This window comes from Ipomoea triloba, chromosome 5 (assembly GCF_003576645.1).
Source record: "Ipomoea triloba cultivar NCNSP0323 chromosome 5, ASM357664v1".
Lineage (NCBI taxonomy): Eukaryota > Viridiplantae > Streptophyta > Magnoliopsida > Solanales > Convolvulaceae > Ipomoea > Ipomoea triloba.
In genome coordinates, this window is record NC_044920.1 from 12,371,859 (window position 1) to 12,384,960 (window position 13,102).

General features: G+C 29.5%; 1 long non-coding RNA gene across 1 annotated transcript; it reads left to right on the plus strand.

The window, feature by feature from the left end:
* Nucleotides 1-4,278: 4,278 nt before the first annotated feature.
* LOC116021111 lies at nucleotides 4,279-6,304 on the plus strand. Its single transcript, XR_004098915.1, has 2 exons — nucleotides 4,279-4,503; nucleotides 5,068-6,304. It is a non-coding gene; the product is annotated as an uncharacterized LOC116021111 (long non-coding RNA).
* The last annotated feature ends 6,798 nt before the right edge of the window (nucleotides 6,305-13,102 follow it).

Below are 13,102 nucleotides of genomic sequence, written 5' to 3' on the forward strand. Positions count from 1 at the left end.
TTTTCAAAAAAAGTATGAGGCAAATAAAACACAAACATCTGTATCCTATTTTGTTATTTGTGTATTATAAAAAAAAACATACACAACAATTATTGAAAGCAAATAAATACCACTAAATTGTCCTGGAAAGTGTGTGTGTGTGTGTATTTGTATCTACGTACATATATATACTATAATGCTAACTAATAAACCTGAGCCCAAGTCTGATAAATTTGTTGAATAAGGCCCATTTAATAGACCATAACAATTGCAGTCAAATATTTTGACCTGGCCCACCGCCCCTATAACTGGCAAATTATACTGTGCACCACGTATGTAAACGACACCATTTTGAACATTGTAAATTAATCGTTCGTTTTTTTGAAATCACGTTTCCCGTTTCGGCCGATCTCTGTATTTATGTTAATACTTGTGTATTCCAGACAATCATTCTGTGTATTCTAGGCAACCGTTCTGTGTATTATAGACAACTGTTCTGTGTATTCATGTTAGTAACACATGTTGTGATGTGTTTGTGCATTCGGATGTTTAGGAGGATGAGTTCTGTGTATTTTGTGTCAATATTCTGTGTATTCATGTTATTAACACAGGTTGTGATGTGTTTGTGCATTCGAATGTTAGGAGGATGAGTTCTGTGTATTTTGTGTCAATATTCTGTGTATTCTGGACAAACATTATGTGTATTGTAGGCAAACGTTCTGTGTATTCTAGATAATGATTATGTGTATTATAGATAATGAATTCACTGGAGTTATTCGCGTCCGCGTCCACTAAGATCTGTGTATTTTGTGTCAATATTCTGTGTATTCTGGGCAAACATTCTGTGTATTATAGGCAAATGTTTTGTGTATTCTAGATAATGATTATGTGTATTATAGATAATGAATTCCCTGGAGTCATTCGCGTCCGAGTCCACTAACATCGAAACGACGTCGTTTACGTACGTGGTGCACATTGCTATGTACACCGTGGTGCAGGGTATAACGATTGCCCTATAACCCACCAACAACCCAAATAACTATACAATTTTCTGTTCGCTCATCTCCTAGCTAGGTTATCTCTCACTCTCATGATCTATGTACAGAGATGGCCGGACAATTATCACAAAGAGGTGCGCCGACGTCGCCTAAACAGGATGAATAGCTACACCTTGTCAAAGATTAGCTGCCCAATGTTTCTTACTGCATTACCAGCCCCACTCCCTGGCGTAAGCCCCTAATGTCTCAGTTTTTCATAAACATGTTTTTTCTTCTTTTTAATGGAGTAATAAATTTTAAGAATTATGAATGTTCTCTAACATATTTTTCTGTGGTAAAAGAGCTTTGATGCATCTCTGTACGTATTTTTTCTAGTTTTGATTGAGTCAGAATCTTACGAAGAACAAATTTTGATTGAGAAAGAATATGGCGAATAACCCATTTCGGAGAAACAACTAAGTTATTTTGTACTAAAATATCTATTTTCTAACTATATATATATATATATATATATATATATATATATATATAATATTTGAAATTTTATTACTTCATTTTATTTGTATATTTGTGTTTTGTGTACATATATATGTATACACAGTTAGCGAAGATTATTTTTTTTTGTTTGAAAAACGATGAAAATTAATTTAAGGTGCCTTGTTTTTTTTTTTTTTTTTGGTCCGTATTTTACATCATCACTTGACTGAATTAATGCCTACATATTACATAAAGTTGCTATTATATAAAGTAAGTATAAGACAAGATTTGTGTGTTAAATAGCTTATAGAATTGTAATTTTATAACGATAGAAAATGTGTCCATATAAAAAGTATGGGGGAAAATGTAGCATTCTTAGTGGTTTTTGTTTTTTTTTTTGTTGGACAGATGATGAAAATTATTTTATGATGTCGTGTGCATTTTTTTCTGTTTTGGTCAGTTTTTTATATCATAACTTGACTGAATTAGTGTGTACATATTACATTATTACATAAACTCTGAAATTATATATTTTTCATTGTGTGATGAAAATTTTCAATTATTATGCCTTGATTTTTTTTCCTAACATTTAGTGTTCACTGTGAATGAAATACATAATTTCCTTTAATATATACAACCATAGTTTTATCATATAATTTCCTTTAATACATAGTTGCACCCGTGCGATGCACGGATATATGATGACAAAAGATTAAAAATAATGTAAAAAAAAAACTTTTTTGTATACGACATTTTTAGTCGTACTTACATATGGTAATTATCCCTACATATCAAAATTTTTAATCCGAATTATTTACTTTTGAGACTATTACATACATTTGACCATAAAACGAAACATGAAATCCTCCTGTATTCTACCTAATAGTATGTATGATAGTTCTCTGTGAATGATTTTGTATGTGAGATAGTATGATAATTTGAACTTTATACAAATTATATAAGTTAAGTTATTGAAAACTATTAATGTTATCTCAAAAAAAAAAAAACTATCAATGTTATTAAATCTTATATATAAAAAGAAAAATATGAGCTGTATTATTTATATTTATACTAGTTTTATACGCGCATTGCGCGTATGGGTTAATGCCCAATGTTTATATTTAAATAAATATTTGAAAGTATATCAATTCAATATTATATAGGAGAAGTTTATACATGGATAATTGAATGTCGAATTTTTTTATTTAAATCTCTAACTCAAAGTATATGAATTCAAGATAATATAGAAAATTCATTATAATTATTACTAAATTAAATGTTTGCAACCTTGTAAAATCGACAGTTTAAATATTTGGTCTAAAAATGGTAGTCTAAATAAATACTACTTTTCATTTGAATTTTTCTAAGTGTTCTTAATTCTCTTTTGAGTAACATTTTCATTGTCTTCATCTTTACTATTTGTTCTCTTCCTTTTTGTTGGTAGTGTATTATTTGCAATTCGGTTATTGTTGGTAGCATAGATGACAACGTTATGCAATGAGATTATGATATAGGAGCTATGGACTTTCCTTTAGGTGCTCTGCTTGGGGTTCATTTGGTTTAACCATTATTGTTGAATGAGTTATTGTAGATAAAGAAATCCCTAGTTTAAGAAAAAAATTAAATAAATTAATAAAAATTTGAAAATTTAAAATATTATATATTCCAAAGATATTAAAAGGTAGTTTCTCGCTTTAATTTGCTGGGTAATGGGTTATTAGATTACTTTCATTGTCAACAAATCCCCCAAGTAGTTAATATGATTGGTTTCAAACTATTCTTTTTTATTTTTTTTCATGGTATTAAAGAAATACATATGTATCATTTTTTGGTGTAACTACTAATTTATTTAATTCAATAAGAGTAAAATAGAGCGATTCTGCTTCAATTTGTTGGGTTATTTGAGCACTTTCTTTGTCAACCAATCCCCAAGTAGTTAATATAATTAGCTTCAAATTATTTAAATTTTTTTTCATAGTATTAATAAAATACTTGGTAAATAAATATATAACATTATTTTGTACTATAACTTTGATATTTAATTACAATATATCGTAAAAATAAGATAATGGACAATGTAATGAATATCAATTGATAAATTTGAATGTAAAGAATATTTGCATGGGAGAAAATAAAGACAATATAACTAATGAAATTATTTCTCTTATTTAATTTAATTTTTTGATAATGAATAATTTTTTCAAATAAAGGTATTGTAGACACATAATTATAAATTAAAGAAATATATATGTATCATTTTGTGTTGTAGCTACTAATTTATTTAATTTAATAAGAGTAAATAGAGTGAGAAACTTAATTATGTCAAATTTGATTGAGATGAGGTTCGAACCTAAGATCTTTCTTATAGAAATTAATGGGTAAGTTAAAAGTTAACGGAATATTAACAGAAAATAGAATATTTAACGGAAAACTTAACGGATAATCATAAAAGTAAGGTTAAATTAGGTAATATCTATTAATAATATTAATCTGAATTATCTTAACAATCTATTTGATTAAATAATTCATCTGAACCATCCATTTGATTAAATAATTTGACAGCCATTTTTTCTACTCATTTTAGGCTTAACTCTCTTTGGCTCTTATTAGTATAGTAGATAGAAGTTTTTCAAATGTGTATTTTTGGATGAAATAGTAAATTTAAATATAATATTTAGCAAAATAATTTGTATATATATATATATATATATAAAATTTCAAATATATAATATTTAAAGAAAAAGACTGTAATTTTTTTTAGAACGGTTATTTTAGGGTTTTTCCTCTTTCACACTCTCTCTCTTACACTCTCCGCCGCTCTCACCTCTCAACTCTCACTCTCGCTATATCTCCCTTCCGCTGCACTCACCCACCCCCGGCTCTGTTAGTCTGTTACGTTCTCTCCGGCTCCCCGCCTCTCACCTAGTCACCATTCTAGCCCTCTCAGCCTCACCATCTCCGGCTCTCTGTCCTCTAAGTTGTACGGTGACTGCTTCTCCGCATCTCCGTGGAACCGTAATCCCGTCTGTCAACGGTACTCCGCCATCCAGTGAGTCCCCGTTCCTGTCTACGGTACTCTGCCAAGAAGTGGATTATAACGTATTTTCCCCAAAAATAAAATTAAGGTCAAAAAATTTGTTTGTGTTTCCAGTAATGTATCTGTTCTGTGCTTTGAAGATTGACTATTAAAAGCATCTTTTGTGGCTGCTTTGGTTTATATTCCCTTAATCCCTCGTGACACTGAAGTTTATAACTTGAAGTTTCAGTAATTCTAATTTCATTTAATGCATAAACTATACCAATACTCAATTGTTTGGAATTGAAAAATATTTGTTTTCTACAGTGAAATAATAAATCTAATATATTTGTCACTGTGATAGTGTGATATATGGAAGAACATTTATATCGAGTAGTTCATTATTCATGAAGGGTTAATATTTATTGTCACTATATGTTTTCCAAGGTTTCAACATACAATACTAACAGTAAAGAAGGATAGAATATAAAGTATATGGATTCAGGTTGCAGTATATCCGTACTGTAAAAACAACTATTAAGTATTTTTTTTTTACATACATGAATATAAATCTTTTACATCCTTCTCTTTTTGCAGCAAATGTGCTCCATCAAGATTTAAAGCCAAAGAACATTCTAGCTAATGCAGATTGCAAATTGAAACTCTGTGATTTTGGGCTTGCTCAGGTGTCATTTGGGGATGCTCCATCTGCTGTTTTTTGGACTGTATGTGTTTCCTCTCCTTTAAAGTTTCTGAGTATAGTTTTATTCAATTGCAATTCATGCACATAAGCAATGTAATTATATTCCAAGTGTTTACAATTCTAATTTCCTGGGTTATGCTAAGGCGTATTCCTTTTTGAAGGATAAGTCAAGTAAGATATGCACCCTAATAGACATAATGATATTAAAGAATTATGTTCTGGACTCAACTTTATTCACTGTTGTATGTTTCCTCTTGTAGTGTATGGAAATTGATCCTTTATCTTTTTAATGGTTGTTTGACATGCCTTCTCAGTTCTAAATTACGTGCTTAAAAATGTGTATGTGTTGCAATTGTTGCCTATGAATTGTGCGTTTCCTCTTGCAGTGGAAATTGATCATTTATCTTTTTAATGGTTGTTTGACATGCCTTCTCAGTTCTAAATTACGTGCTTAAAAATGTGTATGTGTTGCAATTGTTGCCTATGAATTGTGTGTCCTCTTGCAGTGTATGGAAATTGATCCTTTATCTTTTTAATGGTAATGTGTATGTGTTGCAATTGTTGCCTATGAACTCATTGCTATATATCAGCCTATATAATAATTGCTTGCCCGTGATGATAATTATTATTACCAGGTATAATCACACTTTTTCTTGAAACTGCATATATATTGAAACTTTAATTTTACTTGATTGTATACAGATACAAATATATAAACAGACATACATAAATAGTAATCTTACATGTTCATCATGGAAAAAACATTCCTTCTCTTGCTTGTTGTCCTTCATTGCAGTTCAGGGATTTAATAAGTTCGGACCAACCAGACTCTTATTGCTCTCCTCGTGTGAAAAGGGCTAACCTCAAAGGCAAGAAGATATTGTGAGGACATTTTTACAGTAGATTTCGCAGGGTTAATTTGAGAGCATTTCGTTTGTGGAGTACAATGCCTGATTACATCACTATTTATAGTATGTTTTATAACCTGTATATCTGTATAATTAAATGCTCGTTATTAATACCATTGGAGATTGAAGAGGCATCATGCGGAATTAAATTGTGAGACTCTGAGTATTCTCCACTAAATGTACCTTAAAGGATTTTTTTTTGGAAAACTGATCTAAATTATCGTACCAAGATAGTGTTATTAATGTTTTTCTTGAGAATGATCATGCAAAATATTATAAATAAATTTTGTGGTTTTGCGGATTCCAAAATTAATAATCATAATTAATTGAATGTTAAAACATTTAATAGACACATGAAAAGTCTCCTGAAGAGTGAACAAATGGTGTAGTCTGGGAATGGGAGCGAACAATCTTGGCGGGAAAATTTTTCTATTTTTAATTACTAAAAAGGTTTTGCTATATTATAGTAGAAGATTTTGTTGTGATACTATAGGCAAATATATCAGCTGAAAATGATGGTGATGGTGGAATTGAAGATCATACGGTAATTAATTGACTTTACTGCTTTACTAGTTTACTGTTTTAACATACTACTTAAATATTCATTTGTGCTATTAAGTATTATATTTGTGTTATTAAGTATTGTGTTTGATGGTTAAAGTGTTGATTATTTATTTGTGATATGAAATAGTATATTTGCATTATAAAGTATTGTGTTTGATGATTAAAGTTATGAATTTGCATTATAAAGTATTTGTGTTATGAAGTATAATAGTTGCATTACAAAGTACCGGATTTAATGGTTATAGTGCTGATTATTTATTTGAGATATGAAGTAGTATATTTGCGTTGTAAAGTATTGTGTTTGATTAAAGTTTTAAATATTCATTTGTGTTATGAAGTAGAATAAATTGAGAATGGAAGTATTGTTGCATTAATGTTGCTGTTGCAATGTTTATTTAACCTTAATATGAAATTCTGAAATGCTATGAGCAACTGCTCTTATTGAATGGCAGTGGAGATATGCTAACAGTGGGTGAGTTTCATCTAAATATTGTGCTTGCTGTTGGTTTTAATAATGCTCTAAGATAGTGAGTTGAATGGTTTATATGGCTTGAATGTGTTTGAATTTGAATGTATGTTTTGCTGCTGTTTGAGAGGAAATACAGTGTTTTGCTGTTGGAAAATAAAGGGCAATAATTTGTTGATAGAAGTGTGTGCAGTTTGGTTTGAAAATTCAATATTGAATTGGTTGAGATTGGGTTGTTTTAATTGTGAGTACTGTGGCAGTATAGTCTGCTTGAATTGATTAAATTGGATGGTGAAGGTGTTTGAGAATGGTTGATTTTGGTTGGGTTGAGTAAGGGAATTATGAGAATATAAATGGGGTGGCAGTGGTTGTTGCTTTGGTGTTGTAATTTAATTAAATTTGCATATCATTGCATGCAATCTAATTACATATTAATTTTGTTGTAGACTATAGAAAAATATAAAAATGATGTTGATGATGAAGTAGATGGTGATAATGGTGGTTGGCATATTGAAGATGATTGTCCATTTGTTTCTGGATTTGTCAACAACAATAAGCAAATCCTATCTAAATTACAAATTCATGAATTACATCTTCTCGATTACTATTTTGTTCATGATAAATCATTTATTGAAGAGTAAATTAATATTTTAATATATACACTTTTATCTTCACTAAAAGTAGTTAGAAGATGTCTAATTTCTTGATTTTTTTTCCAGTGTTAATGAAAATGTGTTTACATTTGATGGAGAATATTTTATTCCTTGGAGTGACATTGCAACCATGAATAATAATGAGATGATATGCATTACTGTTATGATGGATGGTGTTTACTTGATGAATCAGACTCAAGATAGCATGAAGTGCTATTTCTTTGGCATTGGATTCTCAGTAAGTTGATTTTCATTTTAAGTAAATTTTTTCGCTTAAAAAGTATGATAACTGTTGCTTATAAAGTGTTATATATTGCATTAAAAGTATTACGTTATCACAAAAAATTTCTTCATATTTTTTGTAATATTTATAATTGAAAAATATTGTTGAGAACATTGGAGATGGAGAAAAGAATGAAAGGTCCATTTTACGATGTTGAAATAGATGGATGCAATCAAACAACAAGGACTTGAACACAGTTGATTTGGTAATGATTTAAATTTTTAATTTAAATATATAGAATACATAATTTACGGGTTTTGAACACTATATTTTATTTGAATTGTAGATATTTATTCCAATCTATATGGACAAACACTACTTTGTTGTTGTAATCAATTTTGGAGCAAAAAAAGTTCAATGTTTGGATAATAGAAAGCATGATCAAGATAATAGTGCAAAATATATTTCTGCAATAAAACGATTGGTAAGTATCACACTTTTTTTTTTGCTTAATATGATAATAGCAGTTTGAGTGTTTAATTTTATAGCAATTGTTAAACACCCAAGAAATTTTGGGTGTTTAATTTTATACCCAAGAAACTACTTTGGGTGTTTAATCTTATACCCAAGAAATTTTCCCATCAACAATCAACAATTACTATAAAATTAAACACCCAAACTATTATTATCATATTAAGCAAAAAAAAAAAAAAACAAAAGAAAAAGTGTGATACTTACCAATTGTTTTATTGCAGAAATATATTTTGCACTAGTATCTTGATCATGCTTTCTGTTATCCAAACATTGAACTTTTTTTGCTCCAAAATTAATTACAACAACAAAATAGTGTTTGTCCATATAGATTGGAATGAATATCTACAATTCAAAAAAAATATATAGTGTTCAAAACCCGTAAATGATTTATTCTATAAATTTAAATTAAATTAAAAATTTAAATCATTACCAAATCAACTGTATTCAAGTCCTTGTTATTTGATTGCATCCATCTATTCCAACATCCTAAAGTGGACCTTTCATTCTTTTCTCTATCTCCAATGTTCTCAACAATATTTTTCAACTATAACTATTAGAAAAAATATGAAGAAATTTTTAGTGATAACGTAATATTTTTAATACAATATATTACACTTTCTAAGCAACAGTTATCATACTTTTTAAGAGAAAAAATTTACTTAAAATGAAAATCAACTTACTGAGAATCTAATGCCAAAGAAATAGCACTTCATGCTATCTTGAGTTTGATTCATCAGTAAACACCATCCATCAATAACAATAGTGCATATCATCTCATTATTATTAATGGTTGCAATGTCACTCCAAGGAATAAAATATTCTCCATCAAATGCAAACACATTTTCATTAACACTGGAAAAAAAATCAAGAAATTAGACATCTTCTAACTACTTTTAGTGAAAGATAAAAGTGTATATATTAAAATATTAACTTACTCTTCAAAAAATGATTTATCATGAACAAAACAGTAATCGAGAAGATGTAATTCATGAATTTGTAATTTAGATAGGATTTGCTTATTGTTGTTGACAAATCTAGAAACAAATGGACAATCATCTTCAATATGTCAACTACCATCATTACCATCTATTTCATCATCAACATCATTTTTAGCTGCTATATTTCCCTATACTCTACAACAAAATTAATATATAATTAGATTGCATGCAATTTTATGCAAATTTAATTAAATTACAACACCAAAGCAACAACCACTACCACTTAATTATCATTTTCTTCATTCGGTATCAATAGATTAAACAAAGGCATTGCCTTAGATAACTTCTTCATAGCCAAGAAGTTTTCAACCACATGGCCTACATATTCTAAAATTTTAGAATCTCAAAAACACAGTTGGCTATCTTGTGAAAGTTGACATTGTGTGGAGCTCTCGGGTGCTTTCCCCATCATTTGTTCCTTTAGTTTTATAACCCTCTCCATATGCACACTTGTGATATCTGACATATCCCTTTTCAATAGGAGAAATGCCTCATGCATTTCCTTTAAAAAGAAACAAAATAATGTAATACTTAGCTTTATTAGAAAATCATAATACTTTAATAAAAAAAATATAATACTTATGTAACCAATAAACAAAACATAAATTAATACTTACGTCTTTCGCCAGTTTGTGTATCTCATTGTTATCAAGTTCACCTTTAGCGATTGTGAACTTGATAACTCTTGAAGCTTCATTGATTTCATCACAACTTCTACTACTTTATCTCTCTCTAAGAACCTCATCCTCAAATTCAGTAGCAACCTTACTACTACTAATAGGATAAGTAGAATTATCCAACTCCCCTTGCCCAAAATCAGCAGATATTTCCTCAATCATCCTTTGCTTTAACTTTTCATGTGTACAATGTTGGATCAAAGGATGACTGGATGGTTGAGCTATCTCCCGCCATTTTAGTCTATGCAAATATAGAATTTGCAGCAGTAGAACACATCCACTAACATTCTTTTGTGTGGTAGACTTATTGTATTTTGACACCGCTTTGCATAGTTTATCTAAAACATATTGGCTCCAATCAAAGTAGCCAATCTCTCCAACATTAACTAAAGATTTCACAGCAGTAAAGTCTACTTTGCTATTAGCAGTAGGTGTAAGGAAATTTGATAAACAATACAAAACAAATGCCCTTTTGAAGTCATCACCACCACAGGATAGCTTATCCTTAATCAATTCTTCAAGCTTTAAAATGGATGTGTTGTTCCATACTGCTCCTTCAATTTAGCCATAAACTTTCATTATGTTTTAATTTCAAGACTGGGGTAGATTCATACCTTGGCAACTGAAAAACATCCGCAACATCATTCGGTGTAATAACGAAACTATTGGTAGAATTAATGGTTAGCATACGGCTAAAACCATTAAAATTCTCCACCAACCACTTCAAGAGTATGGAACAACCTACTTTTGTAACTTTCATTCTTAACAGCCCCCAAATTCTATTCAACATCAGCTTTTTGCAAATCTGAAAAAGATGAGACCAAAAATCACATAAACCTTTTGGTCGGCAGTGTTGGATGAAATCGTCAGGCCTGCAATAACAATGTTACTCATGAGTCAAAATCTAATTAGTACTTATAGAATTAAAATGGAAGATAACACTAAACAATCATAACCTAATAGTTCTAATTAAAAAATATAACACTTGTCATAAAAAAAATACCTTTGAATTACATTTTTGCCCTGTTTTCTCTTGTTGCTTTTTTCTTCCATAATAAAAAAATCTAATACCCAGTCTGCAACATTAAATATATAATCAGCACTTTAGTGAGCAAACACAATACTTAATAGCCTAAATCTATTAGTTCAAAGCACAAATGATTAGTCAACACTTAAACTGATAATTAGGCTGTACAAGAATTTAAGGTACAACCCTTTAGAATTATTGAACTCCAAGGTAAGTGGACGAAAAATATGATTATCGTTCTGAATTACTTTCACAAGGAAAGAAGGTACTAAAAGATGCTTTATAAGGTTGGACAATAATTTAGTTGGCATGTGAAGATAAATGATATTGTTAGATTCACAATTTCTTCCATGAAAAACATGCATGTCATTCCCTGCATTTCCATTGGCATAGTCCATATGCTTTATGTCAAATAATTGCAATGAGTAGTGATATGAATGAGGGATGGGGTGATCAGTTCCTGTAACTACCCTTGTCAAATGACAATTTATGAAAAATCAGTAATTTAATGTAACAATTTAGCAATTAAGAGTGAGTCCAAGACTCAGTATTTTGTACTTAACATCTATGAGAGAGGTGGAAACACTATAGTGGTTAAAAACCAAAACATAAAATGGACTGCATTGCATGGTTACTTAAGGTATATGGTTCAGAACTCATAATCTTTATCTGTATCCACAAGTGACATATAAACGGGTAAAATGCAATAGTTTTCTTTACAGGATTGGATGCATATTCAAGTCAAAATGAACCTGCTCCAAACATTTTAGGGATGTGCAAATTTGAAACTATCCCAACAGATTATTGAATTAGAAAGCATGATAAATGTGTGGATGAAAGACAATACTGGTAGCAATTTGAAAGTTGAATATTGTACATAAGTGATTGTACATAACAAAAATCATAACAATCCTCGATAATGAAATCACACAATTTAACTTAAAAAGGTTTCTAGTATATATATGAAGAAAAATTAGAGCTCGACCTCTCAAGCTTCCTACTTCTTCACTCAGTCTTAAGGGATCTCAACGTCTCCATCACCTTAACAATCAATTCAAACACAATACTTAATTGCACAAATATACTACTTTTAAACACAAATGAATACTCAACACTTTAAGCATTAAACCTAATACTTTATAGAGTAAACTAGTACTTTAAAACACAAATAAATACTCAACACTTTAACCATTAAACCTAATACTTTATAGCCTAAAACTAGTACTTTAAAACACAAATAAATACTTAACACTTTAACCATTAAACCTAATACTTTATAACCTAAAACTAGTACTTTAAAACACAAATGAACAATCACTACTTCAACTATTAAACCTAATACTTTATAGCCTAGAACTAGTACTTTATATCACAAATGAATATTGAACACTTTAACCATCAAACACAACACATTAAAGAACAAATATACTTTTTAATTGCACAAATGAATAACCAACACTTAAAACATAAAATCTAATACTTTATGATGCAAATAGACTACTTTATATCACAAATGAATGATCATGACTTTAACCATCAAAACAACACTTTATAAAGCAAATATAATACTTAATTGCACAAATAAACAATCAACACTTTAACAATTAAATCTAATACTTAATAGCCTAAAACTAGTACTTTATATCACAAGTGAATGATAATGACTTTAACCATCAAACACAACACATTAAAGAACAGATACACTTTTTAATTGTACAAATGAATAACCAACACTTTAACCATTAAATCTAATACATAATAGCGTAAAACTAGTTCTTTTAAAACACAAATGAATAACCAACACTTTAACCCTTAAATCTAATACGTAATAGCCTAAAACTGTACTTTATATCACAAATGAATGATCATGATTTTAACC